Raw genomic sequence first — 15810 nt, 5'->3', positions numbered from 1 at the left:
TCTAAAATAAAAAAATTTTCTGGTCTAAGCCCTGGCTCTTGCAGTCCCCTGCCCCTTAAAAGCGAAAAGGTCAGACTAGAGACTTGAACTCCTGATTTAGAGGCCGTAGTCTGCCTGCCTACTGGCCCGCCTAACCCCTATGATACAGAGGCTTACTGCTTTCAGCAGGGCTCCCGAACCCTCTTCAAGCCTCGGCCCGCCAGGGCAGGCTAATAAAGAACTATGGGCCCTATTAGGGCTCACTTTAAGCTGTAACCCCAACACTAATGCTAACCCTAACCGTAACCCGAACCCTGACCCTGACATGAACCCTAACCCAAACCCGAACTCTTAGAAGAGGGGGGATCCCCAAATTCTAACCCTAACCCTGAACCCGAACCTGAACAAGTTGGGGGGTTGCCCGAACCCTAACCCTAAGCTAAACAATAAACCTCTAAAATAAAAATAAACGTTCCTGGTCTAAGTCCCGCCTGTTGCTGTCCCCCGCCCCCTAAGAGCAAAAGAGTTAAGCTGCAGACTTGAACTCCTGACTTACAGACCATCGTCTGCCTGCTCACCAGCGCACCTAACCGCTACGCTACAGAGGCTTGCTGTTCTGACAGAGCTCCCGGACCCTCTTCAAGCCTCTGCCCGCCAGGGTCTGGCTCTATAGACTATCATGGCTGTCCTAGGTCATCTTTGCTTTCTATAGTCATAGTTTTATCCCTAAATCATAGACAGATCAGCTGAGAAAAAGCTTGGATTGTCTCGGTGGGGTGGATTTGCTTGTCCTTGTGTTTCACCTGGAGGCAGTCGCGGTCCCGCGGGCCTGTCCTGGAAGGGGGCGTGGGGGTGGGGCGCACCGTGAGCGCGTCGGGGGCGGGGCGAGCCTGGGCGGCTGGTCAGGAGCGCGGCTCACGTGAGCGGGTCTGGGGCGGGATGAACATGGCGGCGCGTCGGGGGCCAGGGCTCTCAGGGCTCGCCATTGCAGCTGGGAATGCTCGTTTCGTGGGCTCCTGGGTCCCCGTCGATTGGCATCCAGCGAGTAGAGCGCAGGGCTGTGGGCCACAGGTAAGGGAACTCGGACTGGGTGGAGCAGGGAACCATGTATTCTGCCCTCTTTGTTTGCAGTCTCGGAGCCGACTAAAATGGCGGTCGCAGAAAAGCCTCGCCTTTGGGGCCAAGGGTTTTGCCGCTTTACCCCTTTGCATAAAGCTCAGACCCGCGCGGTTTTCCCAAGCAGCCTAGTGTGTTGCTTCCTACAGGCCTGGAGAGGATAACAGGCAGGAAGGCCAGGGGTCTCCAGCCAGAGAAAATAGACTGCAAGTGTCAGACGTTTTTTTCTCTGTCTTAAGAGGCAGGAGGAGACAAAAGAGTGCTGCATTTTTTTTTCTCCATCTTGATACAAATTTAAAAGGAGGTTTCTCTGAAAATTCTGTGTTGCCATGACCACTCCTGGCTCCACCTGAATTTAACTTTTCTCAAACCTTGAACTAAGCAATGCATTTTTCTTATGGAAATGTTTGTCTTAAGGTATGCTAATGTGCTATGTATTTACCCAAGGCTCTGTCTTCAGGTCACTTCCCCCTAAAGGCTCAGAAACGACTTGACAAACCAGTATGTTTTACTCATACCTTGTTCTCTTAATCTATGTGAATGAAACTATATATTTGCTTGGAAATCTGCCTTTCTTCAAGATTCATGTCCATCATTTTATGGCCTGGGATGACTCATCTGCTGCCAATGTTATCTCAATGCTTGCTGTGGGTGAGGGGCCTGGTGCCACTCTCTGAGACATTGTCTTTCTTTCATTAGCAGACTGCTAGTGGCTCTATAACATCTGGCTAAAGACTAGCAGGGGGTACTCTTTCTTCCCCCTTTTAATGTCTATGTCAGCAGCTCTCTCGATCTCTTTTATACTTTAATAAAACTTTTAAACAGAAAACCTCTGAGCCATCAAGCTTCTTCACTTGCCCTGGATTGAATTCTCTGGAGGCCGAGAATGCTGGCATCTTTTGTGGTTTAGCAGCCACGTTTCAGCCTTTTGTAATTCATATTGAATCTTCATTTCAGATTGAAGATGCCTTCCACGGTATTGCCAACTGAAGCCTTTTCATCACTATGGAGTATCTGTCCATGTCTTTAGGGTATTTTTCAGCAATCATGTATCATTTCCAGTGTGCCAGTCTTGTCATCCTCATTCTGTCCATAGCAAAGTCTTTTATTACTGTTGATATGATTGAAAGGGAATTGTTTGTTTAAATTCCCTTTCAGATTGTTATTTGCTGGTGTATACAGATAACACTGTGTCATCATTCATTTGTATCAGTTTGGACAGCTTGATAGTTGTCTTTAGTTTCTTTAATTTCTCATAATTTAAGATGACCCTGGCTCATATATTTACAGTCTCACCCCTAGTCTCAGTCATTTCTTCAAAGAACTGTCCCTTTATTAACATTACATTATTTTTGACTGTGCTGGGTCTTTATTGCTCGTTTGTCTAGTTGTAGTGAGCAGAGGCTACCCTCTAGTTGCTGTGCCATGGCTTCTCATTGCAGTGCTTTCTCTGTTTGCAGAACTTGGGCTCTGGAGCATGCAAACTTCAAGAGTTGTTCAAGGGCTTCGTTGTCCCTGGGTGTGTGGAATCTTCTACACAGGGATTGAACCCGTGTTCCCTGCATCGGTAGGCAGATTCTTTACCACTGGGCCATCAGAGATGTTTCCTGTTCCCTTTTATTAGAGAATGATATTTAAAACATACATGTAGGAGCTCAATATGCTCACCTTTGAACATATTCAGTTAAAGGTAATTTGTGATGTCTCCAACCTGATCCACCACGACATGGACATTGTAACGTTTCCTTTTGTTTATCTGTAACTTTGCCTTCCAATGGTAAGATACCTGGCTTCCACCGCTTGTCATACACAGAATTCAGTGCTTGTCCCATGTGGTTACTGAAAAAAAAAAACCTGTCAGATTGTCTTTCAAAGGGGGCTCTGCATGCATTGCACCAGTATCTTGAGTATGTTTTTCTATGATAGTTTACTATCAGTATACCCTCAGTGGCCTATTTCAGTCACTACCAATTATGAATGGGCTTGTTTGCTCTAGTGTTCTTGGACAATTTGAGTACAGTTTCTTTGTCAGATATGCATTTTTTTAGGAAAACAGTTTTATTGATTGTTGGCTGTGTTGCATCTTTGTGTGTGGGCTTTTCTCTAGTTTTGGTGAGCATGGGCCATAACTAGTGGTTTGCAGGCTTCTCACTGCAGTGTCTCCTCTTGTTGAGGGGCACAGGCTCACGGGCTTCAGTGGCTGCAGCATGTGAACTCGGCATCGTGGCTTCCAGGATCTAGAGCACAGGTTCGGCTGTTGTGGCACACAGACTCCATAGGATGTGGAATCTTCCCATCCTAGGGATCGCACATGCATCTCCAGCACTGGCAGGTGGATTCTTTACTATGGAACCACCAGGGCATATTTTAGATTCTAGTTTTCCACACATGTATCTAGTGAAAGAGGCCAGGATCAAGAGGCATGGCAGCTGGGAATCCTCAGCCCCAGCTCTGGTGTGCTATCCAAAGCTCTGGGGCCTTTGGTGAGCAGCTCAGCTTCCCTGGGACTGTTTCCTCCCATCAGAAATGCCCTGCTTTTGGACTGTAGCCCACCAAGCTCCTCTATCCCTGGGATTTCTGAGACCAGAGTACTGCAGGTGGTGCCATTTCCTTCTCTGCTGCTGCTGCTGCTGCTGCTGCGGCTGCGTCGCTTCAGTCGTGCCTGACTCTGCGCGACCCCATAGACAGCAGCCTACCAGGCTCCTCTGTCCCTGGGATTCTCCAGGCAAGAACACTGGAGTGGGTTGCCATGTCCTTCTCCAGTGCATGAAAGTGAAAAGTGAAAGTGAAGTCACTCAGTGAAGTCGTGTCCGTCTCTTAGTGACCCCGGGGTTGCAGCCTACCAGGCTTCTCTGTCCATGGGATTCTCCAGGCAATGGTACTGGAGCGGGCTGCCATTGCCATTTCCTTCTCTACAAGATAACGTTTTGAAGATATTTTCTCCTGGATATTGCTTTTGATGAAGGAAGGGGGATCCCTTCCCAGGGCTTGAGAGTGAGTTCTTGTCTGACACTGGGCAATGAGTTGTCTGAGGAGAGGAGTGCTGTCCAAGCGAGAGGCTTTATTGGGAAGGGCTGCCGGGGTGGAGGGCAGGAGGGTGAGGGAAACGGAGAGAACCACTCTGTCACGTGGCTCACAGTCTCAGGTTTTATGGTCATTGGGTTAATTTCTGGTTTGTCTCTTGCCAGGCATTCTGAATTGGGATCTCTCTTGGGGGCACACGCATCACTCAGCTGAGATGGATTCCAGCAATGTGGATCCTGGGAGGTTGGTAGGACCTCTGAACTGGAGCCTCCCATCACCTGACCTCTCCAGAATTCTGGTTGGTGGTAGCTTGTTCGTTCCTTGTTCCTTCCCAGGGCCTCCTGTTGTAAGATGACTCCTGCAAGTGTTTTCTTTTCTCTGTTGCCTGGCCAGGGTGGGTGGTCCGTGGTTCATTTAACAGTTTGTTTTTGGTTCTCTTGAGTAAGGTCCTCCACGGGGTAAATGTATGAAATGATAAAAGGCAATGTTTTAACTAATTTATATTCATAATTTGGTAAGTTGGCTTGTTTTGTGTATGTTAGACCTGATTACCAGACCAAAGGTCATGTAGAACTTTAGTAGTTTTCTAAAATTCTATAGTTTTTAAAATGGAGTTACCTTGTTGCAAAGTTTGTGTTTATGTTCAGATTTTTTAAAAGTTATTTCTTTTTAGTTGATTGATCATTGCTTTACAATATTGGTTTGATTTGTCATACATCCACATTAGGTGTACCTATGTCCTCTTGCTCTTGAATCTCCCTCCCACCTCGCACGCATTCCCACCTCTCCAGGTTACTACTGAGCCCCAGTTTGAGTTCCCTGAATCATACAGCAAATTCCCATTGGTTGTCTATTTACAAATGTAGGTGTACCTGCATCCATGCTGCTCTCTCCATTCATCTCACCCTCTCCCTCTTGTTCCCCACCCTCGTCTGTAAGTCTGTTCTCTATGTCTGCACCTCCATTGCTGCTCTGTGAACAGACTCGTCAGTACCATCCTTCTAGATTCCATGTTTTTCTCTCTTTGACTGACTTCCCTCCCCTTTATTAGAACAAACTCAAATGTGTTCCTTTTTATGGCTGCATTCCATGCAGGCTCTGATTGTTCCTTAGCCATGTTTTGCGGAGGGTCATGGAGCTATTCTGCTCCATTTCAGTTTGGGCTTCCAGTCTGAGTGCTCACAGCAGAGCTGCTTCTGGGTGAGCCCTCTGAGGTCTGTGAGCACCGGGCTGCCCGCTCTTCTCTTGTGGCCCGCAGGGGGCGCCAAAGGCCCCTCTGACCCGCGGGCGCAGGACGCTTTGCCTTTAGACTCTGCTCCGTGAGCAGCTGGCGGGAGCTTTGTCTCCTCAGGACCATCAGGGCTCAGGCTTCTGGATAACAGGGCTGCATCCAGGCTGAGAGGAGCAGGGTTGCCTCAGTGCCCACCAGCAGGGAGGCGCTGCAAGAGCGAAAAATGAGGATGGAGTAGACGTTTCCTGTGTCCAGCTGAGGGCTGACTGGAGGTCCATCTCAGAGGACTCAGGGGGAAAGAGCTCCGTGTGCAAAGCGGTGGGTTTTCAGTTAGATTTGCGTTAGATGATGTAGAGGATGAACACTGATGTTCTTCCGTGTAGGTGGCCATTTTCCTGTCACTGTTTCTTGAGAAGACTGTCCTTTCCTCTTCGCTCGTTCCTGGTTTGATTTTCAGGAACTGACCATGTACAGGTGGGTTCGTTTCTGGGCTCTCTATTCTCTCCTGGAGTCCATGTGTCTGTGTTCCTGCCAGTTCCTCACTGTGGTGGTCACTACAGCTCCGTGATGTAGTTTGAAGAGGGATAGGAAGATGCCTCCAGCTGTGTTCCTCTTTCTCAGAGTCTTTTTGGCCGTTTAAGGTCCTGTTCAACAGTAGCAGCCTAATATTAGGAATATTTCTATTTCTGTGAAAAATGCCATTGAATATTATTTTGTGATTGCAGTCCGTGTATTTGTTGATGACTTTGGTTGGAATGGACCTTTTAATTCCTCATTGTTCCAGTGCATGAGCGTGGAATAATTTTCTGTGTGTTTGTATTTTCTTTGGTTTCTTTATCAGTGCCTTCTAGTTTTCTGACTACTGGTTTTTTATGTTCTTGATTAAGTTTGTTGCTAGATGTTTTATTTAAGTGGGATTTTCTTAATATTTTTTTCCTGATTGTTATTAGTGTATAGAAATGCAAGTGATTTTTGGACTGTAAAGGGTAGTATTTTATGATTGTAAATTAATCCAAAATGATTCAGCTTTACTGAATGTAGTCTAACAACTTTTTGTGAAGTGATGTGGAACATTTTATCTGTAAGATCTGTTTCTCCTGCAGTAGGTCATCCAGAGGACCCAAGACATGGTGGTTACTAATAGACTTCCCACACTACTTCTTCATTCCACGTGGACTCCTTCACGGGCAGTGAGCATCGCAGCTTCCCTTGAACTTCATCTGGGTAAGTCTTGGCCTGTATCAGAAAGTTTCCTGCCTGTCTGCGCTAAATTTCTTTTGTGGTATTGACATGGTTGTTTTGAAACCTAGTATACTTTCCAGTCATTTAAAATGTACAGAAAATGCCTAGCAATGGGAACAAGTGCTAGCATTTGCCACATCATCTAAAATACTCTATGTGTTTTATCCAAAATGGGTACCTTCTGCAGAACCAGCACATAATCTCCAAAATCAGGAAATCATATGGTACCTACATTATAATGTAATCCACTGCCCCACTTCCACTTTTAGCAATTGTTCAAGTGTATGAATATATCTTTTGTTTCCATCTTCATCCTTTTTTCTTTATTTAGAGTGTTACTGAGATTTTCAGTTATTTGGACAAACTTGATGGATTGAAAGCAGACATGGTGAATAAGGGTTCTGGGTGGCCTTTTCTATGTGGATTTCTTTTTCACTGAAGATGGTTTTAATATTTATTCATGTGGTAACATGTATGAATCCTGCATTCTTTCTCCCCCCCCCATAGTAATTAAAAATAAATAATATGCCATTTACCATTTAGATATTTGTAAGCATACAGTGTTGTAGCAGACAACCTTTTCTTGTTTTGCAAACCAGTTTAATAATGTGCACCTTGTGCGTGCTTTGGAGAAACTCAGGAAACTGAGTCAGTGACTGAAATGGCCCAAGATATCACCTTAGATTCCATCTTCATCTGAAAACAAAACAGGCACTTTCTGGTGGTCCAGTGGCTGAGACTGGACACTCCCAAAGAAGGAGGCCCAGGTTCATTCCCTGATCCAAGAGCTAGATCTCCCATGCCACAAAGGAGAATTTGCATGTTGTAGCTAAATATCTGGCTTACCTCAATGAAGGTTGACCTGGCGCAGCCAAATTAAAAAAGAAACAAATATTTTACAGATACAACCAAAGGAAAGGAAGGGTATGGTTGTTGTGCAGATTTACGGCTTAGCTTTCCCTATCGATAGAAAAGAAAAAAGAGTTTCAAAAGACTGTGTCTCATCCTTCTATCTGGCATATAGAGAGGATTCCTTTGAAATGAGATTTCTCTGGTAAATGTGACTCACAGAAGAGCTGTCTTGAACTTGGGTTTCAGAGATGATCATGTGTCCTCTAAAAAAAAAAGTTAATTGGGTCCCACTAATTCTCATGCTGAGGTGGTATATTTTGTGGTAGCATTTGCTCCCCTTCACTTTGGATGTATCCCCATTTGTTTACACTGTCATCTACTGAAGACATCCTGATATTTGAAAGTTTTTAGTTATTACAAGTAGAGCTGTTGTATATAATCATGTGATACTTTTTGTCTGGACGTTTTCAAAGCTGTTTAGTAAGTGCTAGCCATATAGTATTCAGGTCACAGGTGAGCTTTGTTTAGCTGTGGAAAAATCCAGCTATGTTTCTCTGTGGCATGTGGGATCTTCTGGGGTAAGGGATCAAACTAGAGTGTCTTGCATTGTCAGGCAGATTCTTTACCACTGAGCCACCGGAGAAGTTGTGCCCTACCCCCGTTTTTTTTTTTTGAGTTTACTGGATCTAATAGGTGTGCAGTGCTACCTCACTGTTATTTTAGTTTGTAATTTCCTAATGATATGTGATTTTGAGTCTTTTTGATAGGCTTATTTGCTATCTTTATATTTTTGTAGGCCAGGTGTTTAGGTGTATACATTTTTTATGAGATTGTTCTAGATTTTTTGGTATATTTGGAGTACAATCCTTTATCAGATATGTATTTTATAAATATATTTTCCTGTGGCTTGTGTTTAAGTTTTGTGAATAAGGTTTTTCACAGTTTAAATGTCTAATTCTTTAAAGTTAATGTTATATATGTTTTATATCCTTTTTTGGATAGACTTTAGTGTGTTGTTGTTGTTGTTGTTAAATTTTATAAGCAGAAGTGAGGTACTGTAGATACAGTTTTAAGCTAAGCTGAGGTACCATAGATACAGTTTTGCCTTTTGTCTGTTAAGAAGTTTGAGTGAGTTTGGTGTACACTGTATATAACATTATGTCTACATTCATTTGACTGGATATAGCTTCCAATTATTTGTCTAATTGGTTTTGGAGATATCACGGGAAGTCAGTTTTTCCAAGGGAAACTGAGGTCCATGAAACATGAACTCTTTTCGATCGGTCGGAATCACTCTCTGCTATTTCTGACAGATTTGACTTGTTTGGATATCTCATATGAGTGGAATCACAGAACGTTTGTCTTTTCTTGGTCTGGTTTATTTCACATGATCTAATGACCATAAGGTTTGTCCACATTGTCGCATTGTCAGAATTACTGACTTTGAAGGGCCGAATCAGATTCCATTGTGTGTATACCACAGTTTGTTTATGGAATTGGCTGCCATGGACACTTAGATCACTTCTGTTTGTTTGCCAGTGTGAATCATGCTGTTGTGAGTATGACGGAAGAAGTATCCATTTTTTCAGCCCCCTTTCCCAATCCTTTTGGGTACATAGCTTGAATTGGAATCGAACTATGTATTTATTCCATGTGTTTGTTTTGGAGTCATTTCTGTAATGTCTTGCAGAGTGGCAGCACCATTTAATGTACTTTTTCGTATGGTGGAATACCGTTCAAGCTTCTGAATATACCTTGTGTTGCATATTCAGTCTCCCACCAACGGACACTTGAATGAGTTCTACCTTTGAGCTATTGTGAATGTCACTATGAGTATTTGTGTACCAGTTTTTGTTTGAATTATTAACAAGTACATTACTATATATAAAAGAAGCCACAAGGACCTACTGTACAGTTTAGGAAACTATTAAATATCTTATGATAATGTATAATGGAAGAGAATCTCAAAAGGAATATATGAAAAGCACATAGTAACCATGATATTTATTGTGCCAACACTATGAGTTATCATAGCACTACTCAACGTGTATTTATACATGTCAGTAAAATATTCACATCTGTAAGGATATTATAAAAAATTATATAAAAAATCAAGAATTCAAACAGAGATTAAATAAACTTCCTGTCATTGCTCATCATCATTTATACATTCATACTACCTGTAACACTCATTGTATAAGTGCTGGACTAGCAATTGATGTTCTCGTAAACCAAGAGATTGTGAAGGTGTAAGGAAATATAGCTTATTGAATTCCTTAATGAAGGATTATAGAACTCTATGTCCATGAAGTGAATGAAATTCCATTTTTTTGAACCACATTCTTACTAGAGTGATGAGCTTCCACCCCACCCAACGTTAGTTCACAATGAAATCCTGCAGTCCTCTGGCCTCAATGTCTGCTTCCTGCTACCAAGAAAGAAAAGATGAGGAAGTCCTGACAAAACCGATGCTATTTTTCTTTTTCTGATTTGTATTTTATCGCAGGGCTTGGCAAAAAGAGGGCCCAACCTGTTTTTAGAGTTCCATCCCAAGGGTTCCTCTGGCATGTTCCCTATGTTGACAAAGTGCTGATTATTTTCAACAAAGGACAATGATCTGCACTTCACTATCTGTTGCTTGAGCTGGAATAGCGGGCATCCCTTGAAGTGCATTCCTTCATGCTGAAGTAGGCATCCCTGAAGCAATAGTATAAGAGGAACACATTTATCACGTAGACATCACAGCCCATGCATTTGTAATAATTTTTCAGTTATACCCATCATCATCGGAGGAACTGACTTGTCCCAGTAACAACGAGAGTACCCAGTATAACAGTTCCTTGACTTATGAGTACTTCCTATGAGTACCCTTATGAGTACTTCTTCCAATATTGTTTCTCCTACTTTGGTCATGAACAGTAGAAGCTGATGGCAGTGGTCCTTGAAATGTATGTCGATTCCTAGGTGGCACAGTTGATAAATAAAAAATCTGCCTACCAGTGCAGGAGGGGGAAGTGATGTGGGTTTGATCCCTGGTTCCGGAAGATAACAATTCATACACATGTTTTATGTGAACCAGTTTGATACTCATGAGTTTTTTCTTCTGTATACAGAAAAACAAATGCTGTTCAAGGACACTGAAAGAACCCTGATGTTGAAAATCAGATCTGTATTGTGAGCAATGCTTAGATATCCATGAGTCGAAGCATAGTATTATGCCTATCATCCTTGTATTTCTCTCAGTGAAATATGTTGAGGAAAACTCTTCATTCGTGGCCTAGATTCACGAAGAAGCTAAATAGCATTCATCCTTTACGTTGACAACTGTGAATTTAAATCTCCTGTGAATCCTATGTGACAACCACACATACCAACATGAGTTATCAGTATTATATCAATATTTTTAGTCCTATTGTATGTCAACTAAAAAAATCAGTATATAATTGTACATGAAGTCAAGACATAAAATCAGTGCAAATACAAAATGTTCCATCCTTTGAGAAAGGGAGAAAAACATCTCTGTGCTTAGCCTATTGCATTTTTATGTATTAGACCCTTAAGTAGTTTATTCACCACACCCTGTGAATGATTCACAAATCTTCAGAGAAGAAAGGATCATTTCTCTTGAACAATGAGTAGTTCAACTATTCTCAAAGCAAAGCCATAAGTGAGTCTTATTTTGGGTGAGACCATGAAAACTCAGTGTTTTCATTATGCTTGTGCTTATGATGGGAGGAGGTCTGAGAAAGCACTTCTGAAGGTTTATTCATACCAGTCGTTCTCATATGTATCGAGTCTTTAAAGGTCGAATCACCAAGGTGTTGCTTCTACACTTGTACTAGGCTGAGCAGCAACATTCCCTTTCTCCGTAAGTGCAGTAGACGTGTTCCCAACCTGTCTGTCTTCTGTCCTCTGGAGTATGCATTGCTTGAGCTCATCACAGCCTAGTAGATGGAAATCATCAGGATATTCTGGAAACCCTTTTTATTTCAGTCTGTTCAGGAGGTTACCACTGCTGCAAACCTCTGGATTTTACCAAGCGCTTTTAACAACCTCAGATGAAGGATATAAGTCAACACTGGTGACAGCCACGGGCTTCCATGGCCTATCCATGATTGTTGGCTTTGCTTTCATAATCATCCTGTTTCTTATACCAGCTAAACTGTCAGTGTATTTTTTAATTACCATTTTATCTTTGATGGTTTTTAGAGCTATTATGGATTTTCCTATATATCTTCACTTATCGGTGAGGGTCTTATGTTAGTAGTAGTTATGACAACTGACTTTCTGTCTGTTAGCTGTGGCAGAATAAAAAAAGAATGACCCACTGTATATTATTAATATTATGTATCAATATATTGTTAGTTTTATTGTTTGCAGTCATCCAATTCCAAGTTTCTGAAATAAACTTTCAGAAAAATCACATCCTTTTGAATGCCCATTTGACTGAATAGGAGCACGGAAATGTTCTTCCATAAAATTGTTTACAGTTTCCATTCCGTTTCTCCTGTTTGATGTAGATATTGGCCTTTGGTTCTATCAGTAGCTTTGCAAGTAAAAAAAAAAATTAATTAGAGCTCGTATGGTAATTTTACTGTTAGCAATAAGTTTAGCATAAAATGAACACAGAAGAGGTTACAGTAGACCAAATATGAAAGTCAGTTTAAAAGAAAACATAGTGTTGAATGTTTACAGTAGGAATATAGTTATGAAGTTCCTTTATTATTATTCTATCCTTTCCTTTTGTTTTGCAGGGGTGTTAATGTACAGATTCCAGTACTATGGCTAGAGCGAATAATAGTATCATTATTCTTGAGAGCAACTCTACTAAGTCTTCACGCTCATGTCACTCAAGGTTTTTTAATACCTATTATGTTAGTCGTGTTTGTAGTTTGTGAAGTCACATAAGTTGCATTCATTCAAGCAATAGTATCAAACAGCTATGGCATCAATTATAGATGTGAATCGATATCGAATGTGAATCCATTTCACTGTGACAAGTTATTATTGTAGATATTCTATTCATGCCAGTAACAAAGCTGTGCAGAAATAATACAATGTTTATTAAGAAAATAAGAGTTACTAATTTGTTTTATTATTCTATTTCTTTTAAACAGATTTAATGACAACAGGCTCAACTTTTCATTCACTTGTATGACTATGAGCGGTTTGACCAAGTTGAAGAAGATGACTCGTTTGTAGTCTTCCTCATCAGCTCATTCCATCTACTGGCTTTAAAATCATTTAGTACAGAGCTCACCGTCTAGGTGTTCATCCAGTGTTTTGTTTGCTTATCATGCAGGATCATTTTAAAAGGAAAAGTATGTGTGTATGAGTTAGAGCTCTGATCCCAGGAGTCCATGTAGAAGCTTCCCCTGAGAAATGTATCGTTTTTGCACCAATGCTACTGAAATGTGTGAATGTGGTATACCACGCGTCCCAATAAGTGTAAACAGCGTCATAGGCTACTTATTTGAAATGACCAGTACTCATGACATTCCATTCAACTGAGGACTAAATATAGCCAACGTAGGCTGTGTTTGCCAAATAGACTTTGAAGTATTCTTCACACAGTCCTTCATCGATGCCAGTTTTCAGATCGAAGAAACCCTTGCTCCATGAAGTTTGTGAACACATATACTCATGTTTTGTTTGAGATTTTAAAGTCATTCTTCAGTTTTGTTGGAGGAATGGTTCTGTATATGCCCCGTGGATCCCCAAATCCACTGATGTTCATGTGTCTTGGGGCTTCCCAGGTGGTTCTAGTGGTAAAGAACATGCAGAACATACCCATGCAGGAGACATGGGAGGTATGGATTCCATCCCTGGGGCAGGAAGATCTCCTGAGGGAGAGCATGGCAACCCCCTCCAGTATCTTTGCCTAGAGAATCTCATGGAGAGAGGAGCCTGGTGGGGCCTAGTCCATATGATCCCAAGGAGTTGGACACAATGTAAGTGACTTCGCACAGCACATGATTCGTTGTCATAGCTAATATAATGGAGATGACATAAAAAGAAGCACCAGCGGGCGAAAGTCAATATCCATCACTTTTAAACTTTGGAATGTATTGTGATATTTTACATCCATATTTGTATGACTTGATAGTTGGAGAATCGATGCATGTGAAGGCCTGGTTGTGTTATATGTATGTTGAGGGAAGATATATTTTTATGTGGTTTGACATATAGGTCCCATTTCATTCGTAGACATATGCATACTCATCACTTATCATCATTTTTTTTTTTTGAAAAGACCATTGTTTGGAAAGGTTGTTGTCTAACCATGAAAGATGCTTGAATTCTTGGGCTCCTTAGAGGAAGAATTCAACCCGGGGCCAGTGATGAGGGTTGATCAGTCAGAGCTTTTGTGTCCCAACGTTTTATTAAAGTATAAAAGAGAGAAAGCTTCTGACATAGACATCAGAAGGGGGCAGAAAGAGTGCCCCCCTACTCATCTTTGGCTGGATGTTATCTAGCTACTAGCAGTCTACTCATTAGAGAAAGGAATGGCAGCAGACCCCTCACCCACAAGATATATGGAGATGACCGTGGCACCAGGTGAGTCATCCTGGGCCATAAAACGATTGATATGAGCAAATGGATAGCTTCATTCACATAGATCAGGAGAGCCATGTATGAGTAAAGCATATTGGTTTGTCAAGTCAGTTCTGAGCCTTTAGGCAGAACCTACTTGAAGATAGAGTCTAGGGTAAATACATAGTACATTCACATAGCTTAAGGCAAACCTTTCCATGAGAAAAATGCCTTGGTCAGCTCAAAGTATGAGAAAAGTGAAGTTCAGGCGGAACCAGGTGTCATTATAGCAACACAGAATTGTAAGAGAAAATCTCTGTTTAAATTTGTATCAAGAAGGGGAAAAAAGATAACAGCTTGTTTCCTCCTGCCTCGGAAGTGACAGATAACAACTGTCTGACACTTGCACCCCATTTCCTCCCTTTGGAGACCCCTGGCCTTCCTGGCTGTTACCCTCTCAGTTTCATTCATTGAGCGTTTTCTGCCTTGTGAAACATTGGGCATAGAAGTATGTGTTTATTTAGGGGTATTTCATCCAATTTCATTTAAATGCATATGTGAATTAGAAAGTTTGACATGCTGTTGCTTTGTATACCGATTGGGAAATGTGAGCCTCCAAGCTTAATTTAGTTTTTCATGTTCATTTTTCTTTTTAGGGGTACAAAGAAAAATAATATGACTGTTAAGATCAGCTTTCGTATTTTTTGCCAAATATGAATTGGGATCACATCGATCAGAGATGAGTCTGTGCATGAAAGCCCTAATAACTAATGCTAATTGACTTCACTACCATGGGATGTTTTCATATCTATTGAGGATTTACTTCATGTATTTCGATTTTAACTTTCTGTCTCACAGCCTTGTTTGTAGATCAAAGCTATTTGAAATTGTCATCTGGTTTCAAATGGCTTGTGAGGTTATTCATGAGTGGTTCATAAAACCGAATGGATTGTACGTAGCCATACTTTGTTGTCATTCTATGAATTTGAAGAATGTCTGAAGAATGTCTGCAGTTATGCCTTAAAGATTCATACAATTGATGTCCAATATTTATCTCAATAGACTTGCTTTCAATTTGTAGTTTCCTATGCGTATGTCTTTCTTTATGGATTTGGGTAGAACTTGTATTGGAACACTGAAAAATCTGTGATATCAACCGTGCTGACCTTTCTGGTGGTCATCATTAAGATTTTCACGCTCTATGGATCCTAGTGGAAACAGGTGCTGTTCATCCTACTTTTGTGAAGATTGAACTCATCGTAGAAAGTGGAATTTGTTGAAATATTTATGGTATAAATAAATCTTGTCTCTATAATTACCCAGAGTCCTGGTGCGTATTTGATTGCTAAGTTATAAAATGTATGAGATAGATGTGATCCATCAATGGCGACTGGATAAGTGGTGGAGAGGTATTTTGGTGATGCAAGAGATTTAAATGATGTGATCATAGTATTTATATCCCTTTTATGTGGATAATGGGTCTTGGATCCATGTTTGAAACCTTACAACCTCGTCTTTTGTTATGCATGGGAAGTGTCAAAAATGAAGAAGATGCGGGTAGGTACTTCAAGGGTAAGTATAGGGCTGAGGGCGTGACTATGATGTGGGTTAGGGTTAGGATGTGGATGGGGGTCCGGTTAGGGTAGGGTAAAGGTTAGAGTTCGTGGAACAGCCCTCCAAACTTGTTAGGGTGAGGGGTGAGGTGTGAGGGTTCAGGATGAGGGTGAGGGTAAGGATTCAGGGTGAGGGTTAGGATTCAGGATGAGGGTGAGGATTCAGGGAGAGGGTGAGGGTGAGGGTTCAGGGAGAGGGTGAGGGTGAGGGTTCAGGGA

At 41.7% G+C, this 15810-nt stretch overlaps 1 long non-coding RNA gene across 1 annotated transcript; it reads left to right on the top strand.

Moving 5' to 3' along the window:
- The first annotated feature begins 854 nt into the window (after positions 1-854).
- LOC138424376 (uncharacterized) lies at positions 855-15302 on the top strand. The gene is made up of 6 exons (XR_011250767.1): positions 855-1050; positions 2556-2662; positions 4284-4417; positions 6454-6574; positions 12562-13395; positions 14635-15302. It is a non-coding gene; the product is annotated as an uncharacterized lncRNA (long non-coding RNA).
- Positions 15303-15810: the final 508 nt, after the last annotated feature.

This window comes from Ovis canadensis, chromosome 19 (assembly GCF_042477335.2).
Source record: "Ovis canadensis isolate MfBH-ARS-UI-01 breed Bighorn chromosome 19, ARS-UI_OviCan_v2, whole genome shotgun sequence".
In the NCBI taxonomy this organism is placed as follows: Eukaryota; Metazoa; Chordata; class Mammalia; order Artiodactyla; family Bovidae; genus Ovis; species Ovis canadensis.
The sequence above is the reverse complement of the archived record's forward strand: the minus strand, read 5'-3'. Positions and strand labels throughout refer to the sequence as shown.